The sequence below is a fragment of the Brassica napus genome, chromosome C3 (genome assembly GCF_020379485.1).
Source record: "Brassica napus cultivar Da-Ae chromosome C3, Da-Ae, whole genome shotgun sequence".
Lineage (NCBI taxonomy): Eukaryota > Viridiplantae > Streptophyta > Magnoliopsida > Brassicales > Brassicaceae > Brassica > Brassica napus.
Genome location: NC_063446.1, coordinates 38,070,239 through 38,081,716, shown reverse-complemented (window position 1 = coordinate 38,081,716; position 11,478 = coordinate 38,070,239). Strand labels below are relative to the sequence as shown.

General features: G+C 38.8%; 1 pseudogene; it reads left to right on the top strand.

The window, feature by feature from the left end:
* Window positions 1-668: 668 nt before the first annotated feature.
* Window positions 669-4,068, top strand: LOC125583542 (annotated as a pseudogene).
* The last annotated feature ends 7,410 nt before the right edge of the window (window positions 4,069-11,478 follow it).

Below are 11,478 nucleotides of genomic sequence, written 5' to 3'. Positions count from 1 at the left end.
GTTTGTCCCACGAGGTTATCTTAGGCTTTCCGATACGTGCTCGAGTTGATTTCAATTGTATCCACCATGCAGCTGCTCTATTGCGAAATTTCATGGTAAGAACAGGAACACAACGGTCCATCGGTGCACGTTTGAATTCGAGGATTTCTTCAACCGTGGCTATCCAGTTGAGAAGTTCTTCAGCGGAGAGGAGCAAAGGGGTTAGCATCTTCTGCTGCGGCTGCGGCAAACAGGTTTGCTTCTTCATCGTCTTCTTCGTCGTCGTTGTTTTCACGTTCAACATTATCGTGGGCTGGTGGTGGTGGTTGTTGAACAGCAAGGTTGTGGAGGGTGGTGGTGATCGTGGCCAGCTGGGCTTGAAGCTCAGCGATGGCATCCGAGTGATTTCTGCTTCGGTTCGAATGGGTGCTCGTCGTGTTCTTGCCATGATGAATGGAAAAAAAAAATCGAGGAGCGTAGCAAAGCTCTGATACCAACCTGGCGCAACGTATCAACGGTAACTCAGCTCAAATCTAAAGGTTTAGGTTAAACCTTTATGGACCTGACTTCTTGAATCGAAAAATTTAATCAAATGATGAAAGGCTCTCGTATTGATGACAAAATCGAATCAATGCAAGGTTTTAGAGAAAACTCTAGTTTATTATCTTTCAAAAACTGATTAGCAAAGCCAACTTACAATGCCTTTATATAGGTCTTTAGAGACGGTTTAATAACCTAAGTCTCTTAGAAATAGAAAATCTAATAAAAGGAAATCAGATATAGAAAAGGAAATCTTTAAAAATCCCAAATAGAAAAACAGTGGCTTGGCGGTCAAGGTATCATGATGCATCAAGTCTCCAAGGACGTTCGCCGGACGTTTTGCTCAGTTTCTCCGCTCATACGCACAACACTCCCGCCGGAAGAATCCGACCCAAACAGCATCCCACACCGTCTCCTCTCAATCATCACCAAACCCAATTGGCACAAGTACCGTCTTTAAAACAAATGGTCCCGTCGATACGCCCTTCCCACGTCTCGTCCCTGTTCTCCCTCGATCTAGATCCGAAAACAGCTCTCAACTTCTCCCACGGGATCTCTCATAACCCCAGATTCAAGCACAGCGTCTACTCCTACGCCTCCATCCTCGTAAACAACGGGTACGCGGAGGTCGTGTTCAAGATCGGGCCTTGATGATTAAGAGATGCGAATCGGTAGGATTCTTTAGCTATCTGTAGGAAGATGAATAAAGACGAGAGCTTTAAGCTTAGGGTCGAGTGTTACAACGCGTTGTTGAATTCTTTAGCTAGATTGGAATGGTTGATGAAATGGGGAAGCTTTATACGGAGATGTTGGAGGAGGGTGAGATTTCTCCAAACGTTTACACTTATAACAAGATGGTTTTTGGGTATTGCAAGGTGGGGAATGTGGTGATGGCGAAGGGGTACGTGTGTAAGATAGTTGGAGCTGGATTGGAACCTGATTTTTTCACTGATACTTCTTTGATAATGGGTTACTGTCGAAGTAAGGATTTGGATTCTGCTTTTAAGGTCTTTGAGGAGATGGCTTTGAAAGGCTTTAAAAGGAATGAAGTTGCGTACACTCACCTTATACACGGTCTTTGCGTAGCGAGGAGGGTCGACGAAGCGATGGAGTTGTTTGCGAAAATGAAGAATGATGATAACTGTTATCCAACGGTTCGTACTTACACTGTGCTTATAAACGCCTTGTGTGGATCAAAACGGAAGTCTGAAGCTCTTGTCCTGCTTAAGGAGAAGTCGGAGAGAGGCATTACGCCGAATATTCACATGTATACAGTGCTTATTAGCAGTTCGTGTAGCGAACGTAAGTTCGAGGAAGCGAGGGAGTTGCTTGGTGATATGGTGGAGAAAGGGTTGGTGTCGAGTGTGGTCACTTACAATGCGCTGATCAATGGGTATTGTGAGCGTGGGATGATGGAAGATGCGTTAGACGTTGTGGAGTTGATGAAATCGCGTAACGTAAGTCCGAATACACGAACTTACAATGAGTTGATACATGGGTTTTGTAAGAAGAATGTGCACAAAGCGATGGGAGTGTTTCACAAGATGCTTGAGTGCAGAGTGGCTCCTAGTGTTGTCACTTACAACTCGTTGATCGATGGACAATGTAGATCTGGTAATTTCGATAGTGCCTATAGATTGCTTAGTTTGATGAAAGGTAGAGGATTGGTTCCAGATCAGTGGACGTATTCATAGATTCTTTATGTAAAAGAAAAAGAGTAGAAGAAGCTCGCAAACTATTTGATTCTCTAGAGGAGAAAGGTGTAGATGCAAACGTGGTGATGTACACTACGTTGATCGATGGATACTGCAACTCAGATAAACTAGAAGAAGCAAAACTGATCCTCGAGACGATGCTGAGCAAGAGTTGCTTGCCAAACACGTCTACTTTCAACGCCCTGATTCACTGCTTATGCACCGATGGGAAACTGAGTGAAGCGATGTTGTTAGAGAAGAAAATGGTGGAGAAGGGTCTGCAGACTACAGTCATCACAGATACGATCTTGATTCATAGAATGCTGATGGAAGGGGATTTTGATCATGCTGAGAGACGGTTTCAGTAGATGCTGGTCTCTGGGACAAAGCCTGCGCGCATACTTACACACCTTTCATTCAAAGCTACTGCAGCGCGGGGAGAATGAAGGAAGCTGAGGGTATGATGGAGAAGATGAAGGAAGACGGTGTTTTGTCTGATTCGATCACTTATTCGTCTCTGATTAAAGGCTATGCCGATCAAGGGCTGACGGATTCCGCGTTTGGTGTCCTCAAGTGTATGCTTGATGCTGGTTGTGAGCCTTCCCATCATATGTTTTTGTCTCTGATCAAACATCTTGTAGAGATGAAACATTGAAAATAGAACGATCTCTGTCTGACGTCTAATATGATTGAGTTTGACATTGTTGTTGAGCTTCTTGAAAAAATGGCAGAGAACGGTGTTACTCCCAACGCCAGATCCTATGAGATGCTGATCAAAGGGATCTGCGAAACTGGGAATCTCAAAGTTGCGGAAAAGGTGCTTGATCGCGTGATGCAACAGGAGGAAGGGATATCACCGAGTGAGTCGATGTTCAATGCTCTTCTTAGCTGTTGCTGCAAGCTGGAGATGTACAAGGAAGCAGCGAAGGTGGTGGATGATATGATCTGTGTTGGTCAGTTACTGCAGCTAGAGTCTTGCAAAAGCTTGATATGTGGGCTGTATAAAAACGGAGAAAACGAGAGAGGGGCTTGGGTTTTCAAGAGTTTGCTTCGGTGTGGACTCTTGATAGCACGTAAGGGGTTATTTGCCAGGGGCTAGTGCAGACCTAGGTTTATAGGGTTGAATGCATTTCCATCTACTCCCATTTCAGAAGGATTCTCGAGCTTTACCTGAACCAGCGGCCGATCTTTTTCCATATCCATATTAGGTCGCGGTGATGTAACTTGACGTTTACGCATCCTCTCTAGAAGTTGTTGCTGCTGCTGTAAAGATTGGGGGTTAACCATTTGCTGCATCTGTGGATGCATTTGCCGCTGGATCTGCAATTTATCAAAGGACTCAGAGACGTTAACCAAAAAGCAACTTATCAATTTATGTGTATATACTTGTTGCGGTAACCGCTGATGAGCTTGTTGCTGTAACCGCGGATGAGCTTGTTGCTGCATATGTAACTGTTGCTGAAGCACTTGTGGTTGTTTCTGATTTTGAGGATGATGAATCATCCGAGTACCATCCTTAACAAGCTCTGCTAAACTCCCAAGATTACTGAAAAAACGTCAAATATAATCACATGAATAAAAATAAAACTAGCAATGATAGGAAACATCTAAAGCACTTGTATAAAGCAAACCCACTTAAAAGAAACTCACATGTATCCCGTAGTATTTAGGAACATTTTAATCAGCTGCGTAGCTGAGCACTCCTTTTTGTAACTGTCAGTAAGAACCTTCAGAATACGGCCTAATTGACAGATATGTCGGCTGACCAACTGAGAGAAGACATCAACCGGAACCTCCGTCGCACCTTTAATTTTCTACAATCCGTGGGTGATGAAGATCTTGGGCAGAATATGCTTCGTCCTCGTACATGATAGACTGGTTCTTCTTTACCATCGGCCATGCCACAATCTGATCGAACATATTGAGTCACCGACCTCAAATACACACACACGAAATCTTGGATGATGTATATGTGATATGCATGTACCACCATGTGTAAAACATAACATGTCTGGAAATAAATCAACAAAACCAAATAACCCCTCTTTGGGCTGGTTAGTATAAAATAAACCAAAATCAAAGGCTTCTTCATCGTCCTTCTTATGGACCAAACAGATCAGTGTCTAAAACAAGACTTCTGCATCGTCCATCTCAGGACTAAATGGACTTCTTTATCGTCCACCTTTGGACAGAATGGATCAGTGTCCAAAACAAGTGATCTCACGCCCATGTACTAGATAATGGGTGAGACTGGTCCATATTAAATCTCTTGAGTACCCTTTTCTGTATATACTATTTGATGCACAAGGATTTCATTGTTAATGTACTCAAGCTGTAATCCCAAACAAAATTTTGTTTTCCAAGATCTTTCATCTCAAACTCTTTCTTGAGATATTCAACTGTTTGGGAAATTGTATCCAGAGGTTCCTAGGATATTCAGATCATATACTTTGATGATTATCAATATTGTTCTCGAGAACTTGTTGTACTTTCAGCTCAATACCCTCTAGTACTTTCATTATCCAGTGGACCATATAAATATGCAGTCACTACATCAACTTGCTGCAAGTCTAATTTTCTCTCTTATATAGCCACACTTATGAGAAATCTAAAAGTAGTTGCATCCACCACATGGGAGTATGTCTCCTCATAATCTATTACTGGTCTTTGTGAGAATCCTTGTGCAACATCAGCTTTATATCTCACAATTTCTATCCCTCATAAGACCCATTTATATCCACTGGTTTTAACATCATATGACGTCTTAATCATATGGCCAAATACGCCTTTCTTCCTTAAACTATTTGATCCCACGTTTCCATTCAATCCAATCTGTTCTACGAGTGCGCACTCTTATATTGACGTGGGTTCATGATCCTCGCTTATATTTATAAATCAAGTGCTACCTTGTATGCAAATAAATCATCTTATGTCGATATTCCTTATTGGTTCCATTATGTTCCAGACATGATATAATCGATTGAGATTCATTATTATCAGGACCTTTAATACTTTGCAGCTTGGCGTCCCAAGCTACATTGTTTGGTACCTGTACCTTAGAGCCGGCCGGCCTTATCTCCATGTATGGGATGGTTTCCTTAGTAACCTCGGATTTGGATTTTGATTATCATTCTCTGCACCTTTCTTTTGTTTCCGAGGATTCTTATCTTTTGGAACCTATTGGTCTACCACGTTTCATACGTTGTCTAGACTCTGTAGCAACTTGACTGTGTCTCTTCTTGGACATCAAATTCGTTGGTGCTTTACAAGCTGGTTTATATATGACTTAGTCATTCTTTTTCGGGTCAGCAAATGTGTCTGGCATTTGATTAGCTAACTTTGTAAATGTATAATCTTTGGACGTCTATTTAACATTTTTTACTCCGAGGATTTTGCCAAGACATTGATGGTTGATTTCATTCTATTTCTTTTACCATTCTTTTACCAGCTTTATTATTTTTCTCCTCCTGGTCTTAAAATAATCCGTGTACCTGGCCTCAAATATAATCACCCATAGTTGGCTCAAAGTACTTTATTATTGTGGGAGAATCATATCCAACATATATCCTCATCCTCCATTTGAGGTCCCATCTTAGTTCTCTGTGGTGGAGCAATTAGTACATAGACAGCACATCCAAATGTCTTATGATGGGGTATGTCTGGCTCTTGACCCGTTAATAATTGTGATAGGGGATATCTATGCTCACTAAATGGCCTGATGCGTATTAACTTAGGAGCATGTAAATTTCGTGTGGCCCAAGCTGTGAATGGGAGTTTTGACCTCATAAGTTATGGTCTATCAATCAGCTATTTGCGTTTTAAAAGATTTCGGCCAAGCCGTTCTTGGTATGGACATGTATCACAGAATTGTCCACACTTACCCCCATGGACATGCCATAATCATTTAAACGCTTGGGACATGTATTCACCAGTATTATCTAGAAATATAGTATTTATTTATCAAAAAGAGGCTCGTAGCCGTTTTACTGGTGATGGCCTAATGAGTTTCCCTTGTGTACATGCTACATACGTGAGATTCTTTGGGATAACTCTTTTTAGCTTTTAATGTGTGCCTTTTGAATATCAATTTTCGCATCATGTTTGGACCAGGATGGCCAATCCGGTCGTGCCATAAAGTGTATATTTTCGCAGGCTTTTAGCCTCTATCATACTGATCTATGCATAGTCTAGGTCAGTAAAGAATGCAAGTATAGTCTTTACGACTTATTATGGCCTTGGGCGATTTTATACATATATCTGAAGAAACTCTTTGTTTCCTTCGCCCATTGTTTCAATATGGAAACCATTCATTCTTATATCTTTAAAACTCAATAGGCTGCTCTTGCTTTTAGAGCTGAGTGAATATAAGGCATCACTGATTTCTAGATGCATACCCTTAGGCAATAATATATTAGCCTAGCCATAGTCTTCTTTCAGACTGGCAATGCCTGCTTTAGTACTTATATTGGCGTTTTTCAGTGTATTCATATAGAAAAATCAGTCATTCATTTAATCTAAGCAGACAATGTAATAGAAATAAATTCAAGGAGATAAAAATCAGAGAAATCATACAAGCAAAGCAATCACACAAGTTTGATGTCGAAATCAGATTATCAACTTGATTCTTTTAGGCAATCATAAGTCTCATATTCCATAAGATCATCTTGATCATGTTCGAAATTATTTTCACCATCTTTATAGACCAAGTGGGTTTTAGGATTCTTCCCTTTCAGACTCTCTTTGATAGAGGTCACAAAAATGTTTGGGAGTCCTTCATATCTTAGCCCAATGGTTCCCCATTCCACATCTATGGCACACTTATTTGGTCGAGCTTTGTGGTTTAAAGAATATACCACGGCCACTGCCTTGACCATGGCTCAAATTGGGTTGATACTCATGGCCTCTGCCATAGTGATTTCCACGGCCAAATGTGTTATAGTGGCCATGGCCACGTCATTTCCACCCTCCAGGGCCATGACCATGTGGTCTATCATTCTGGACGTGGTTACCTTCTTTTTTTTTCTGCGGCCTTATTGGTATCAGGTAATGGGGTTAATCCAGGAGGTCTCAATTCACCGTTTCTCATCAGTAATCCATTATTTTGCTCAGCTAGCAATAGACTCATCCACGGACTTATAGTCATGGATTATGGGATTCCTCCAATCAAATAGGGCCTTTGGTAATAACACCGTTCTTTGGTGATCATATCTCGATATTTAACTCTGTCCAAAGGTCTAGAGGATTCTCTATAGTCAGATACTGATCTTTGAGACTCTTAATAAGATGATGGCTAATAATTAATATTGCCTTGTATCAATCTTTCTCATTGGCATTATTGCCTTCTATGATACATTCACCAAGTCTTTTTGACTTTAGGATAATCTTTGTATCCAATGCTCACCGTAAATAATTATCTCCAGAGAGATTTAGAGCAGCAAAATCCAGGTTGATTTTCGACATCTCAAATCATATATCACTCAATATTTAGGTATAATTTTTATGCGGCCTTACTCTTAAAAACAATCAATTCGGATTTCAATCTTGTGAGGACAATGAGACTATCAATCTTAAAGGCATTTAATCAATTAGTCAAATTCAAGCAAGTCTCAGCAATACTATTTCTATGTGCTCATAATATTATGGTTTATCAAGACTAGCAAAAACGGATTCAATTAATCATGCAATTAGGGTTTAACAATCAATGGATTTTAGCAAGACTAGTAAAAATATTTATTAATCACTCAATCAGTTTCAAGGCTGATTTTAGCAATACTAGAATATAGATTTCAAACATGAATTTCAATGAATCAGTTTCAAGACTGATTTTTGCAATACTAGAATATAGATTTCAAGCATGAATTTCAATGAATCAGTTTCAAGGCTGATTGGTATTTAGCATAAACCATGTGTAAATAATTTATCTAGTATCCGAATTTATCAAACCTCAAAAACATATAATCTGGATCACAGTTGTGAGTACTGCCACCTGGGTTCGAATCCCGGCCACTGGGGAATTAACATTTCGGCATCGCCAGAGACAGAGGACCGACACGTGGCAACATGTGACTAGTCTGGATCACTTCTGTGGGGCCAGGATACCTCTGTATAATTAAAAAAACATATAATCAGATCAGTCAATTTAATCGAACTTAGCATACAATCTTAAAACTCAAGACATTAGATTTTATCATGAATCTATCAACCTAGCATACGGATTCTCAATTCTCAATGACATCCAAATCAGATCAATATAAACTATCATACAGATTATTTAGGGTTTCTATTTAAAACAGATCAGATTACAAAACTATCAATCTTTGCAGATGATATTAAACCTCAAGAATCATGCAATCAGATCATTCGGATTTTAAACAAGTAAACCTCAATCAATCTATCAACCTATCGGATTATATAAGCAAAGCAAGCTAGCAACCTATCAGATTCAATCAATGTTTTAAAAGACTGGTCGGTTTAAACAATTTTAAATCAGATGAACAATTAACAAAGCAGGATGAGAAAATAAATCAATCAATTTAACGGTCAAACAATTCTAGCAACATAGCATCAGATTCAATCAGATTTAAAACCTCAAAGATCAAAACCGAAAACAGTTTTGATTTCAAAATATTCGATAAGGGTTTTAATATGTGATTTGATAATTATAGTATAATTAATTCTGATACTTATATTATTTAGGGTTTATAGATATAGGGTTAGGGTTTATCGGATTTTAACTTGTAAAAACCGATTTGGGGTTTTAATCATGTAGGAACATGATTTAGGGTTTAGGGTATCGAACTTTTAGAGCTTCTATTTACTAAATTAGGATTTTTGATCTATTACCCTATGGTTTTGATTCATAAAGATTAGGGTTTTAGTGTTTCAGGGTTTCATTCTTTATCAATCAATCCATGTTCGATTATGGGTTCTTAGGTTTTGAATTACCTTTTAACCTTAGATGATTGTTGAATCGGACCACCAAAGGAGTTGAGCCGCGAGCTGGACACGAACGGGACACGAGCTGGAATGGATCGAGTCGCTTCTATCGGGTCGCGGACGTCCTTTGTTGCTTGATCGGGAAAGCCTTGATCGTCGGACGCATGCTGTTTGATGTTGTCGCGAACGAGGAAGAGGTCGCGTGCTGGAGCTACTCTCGGGTCGTGAACATCTGAGCTAGGATCAGGAACGCCTTGGGATGAAGCTGATCGGGGACGCAAGCTGGAACAGATGCGGGAACAAGAGACGCGATCGGTTAGGGTTCGTCGGATCGCCGGCTAGGGTTAGGGTTTTAAGGTTTTTCGATTTGGGTATTAGCTTAGGGATTTAGAGTTTCGTGCTGATAACGTGTTATAAAAGTAATGGAAAATTCTTTCTTTATTCATAACATAGAGGTTCCTTATATAGGAGATTACACCGTCATAGATAAATGGAAAGATTACAAATCATAATCTCTTGGTTATGAGCCATCCACAATCTGGTTCATAACAAAATTAAATTTTTAAAAAAATGTAAAACAAAAAATGTACCCGCCCTTAAAACACGGATCAAAATCTAATCTAGTTTCGATTAAAGCTCTGTTTTGTTTACTAATAAATGGGCTTACGCTTTGGCCCATCAAGTGCCACATACAAACAAAAGTAGAATAGTGATCCCTTATATAGCACAAGTCACATGAGTAATTAAATTTTGACATGTGGAATATATTTTATAAAAAAAAAATCTATCTAAAACAAATTCTCATCCCTAATTTCCAGCAACTCTATCCTAATTTTTCTCAGAATCCACGTTCAAAATCACCATGATTTCAAACGGTTTTCTTCTCCTATATACTTTTTGATCTTTTAGTTCACTCTCTGTTTTATATTTTCTATCTTCTCCATTATCAAATCCCCATGCTTATCAAGGATAAACGTTAGTATCTGAGTTTCCAATTCTTTTATCTAAAATTGAATATTTACAGGTATGTTTTTTGGCTTATCTTTACGTAATTACTATCTTTTGCATTAGTTTTAGTATTTCAAAATGAAACCCCACATTCTAATATTTTAAGTTTTACATCTATTTTAGTCAAGGTCAGAGTTCATCTCATGTTGAAATATGGTCAATTTTACATTGCCATATCAAGAGTCGAAAAGTATAGAGATCTTAATTGTTAGTGAAGGGGGGGGGGGGGGGGGGGGTCGAAAGTAAAGAGATCTTAATTGTTAGTGAGGGGGGGGGGGGGGGGGGGGGGGATACAAACAACTAATGTTTCTGGAGATTTTTCATCACATTAGAAAATCGTGAATCATCTTTAGGTGAAAATAGAATAATAAGTGTAGCCACCACAAAAAAAAAATGATAGAGATCTTCGGAGCTTGGAAGATGATGAATCCCATAGAAAGGTGATGAAGATTTTCAAGATAAATGCAACTTCTTTGTTTGAGTGCAGCCATCTCTTATCATGTTTATCGAATATTTGACTAGATTATTAATTTTTAGTGAAAGATATATTAAAATTTCATGATCAAATAATTTAATAGACAGGGAAGTTGATCCGTGCATAGAGAACACTAGTATTTTTTAAAACAGTAGCAAAAAGTAGTAAACGTTTAAAAACAGAAGCAGAAAGTAGTAAGCGCGCCAGGAAAGGGTCGAACCTTCGGCCTTCTGCTTAGGAAACAGACGCTCCCCTGAGCTACAGGCGCCTTATGATCCTACTAAGCGAAAATTAAATCTATTTTTTAGTCCTAACATAAATCTGTAGTCTTCTATGGTATTGATTTGGTTAGATGATACTAATGTTAAAAAATTAATATGATGATATGAGAAAAAATATCCACAAATTATAATACTTACGTTCAGTTGATGACGATAACTATTTGTCCATGTAGACATGTCACATCTAGAGGTGTCAACTGGGCGGGCTGACCATGGGCTAGATCATTCCAATTCATTTTGGACGGACTATGGATGTGCACAATTAATAAATAATTCAACAGACAAAATACCAATTGGTACATGATACAATTGGGCGAAAACCAAATGGAAAATGAGTGTCTATGGGCTTCATAAAACATAATTTCATGAGTTTAACAAAAGAAACCAGAGATTTACAATTTAACCCAAAAAATGATTTTATCGTTAAAAAAAATAACGACTTTGACGGAAAACATAATTTCACAATTTTGACGGAAAAATGTATTTCATAAATTTGGCAGAAAAATGCATTTTTTCGGTTTTGGCGGAAAAACATAATTTCTTGGTTTCTGCGGGAAACATAATT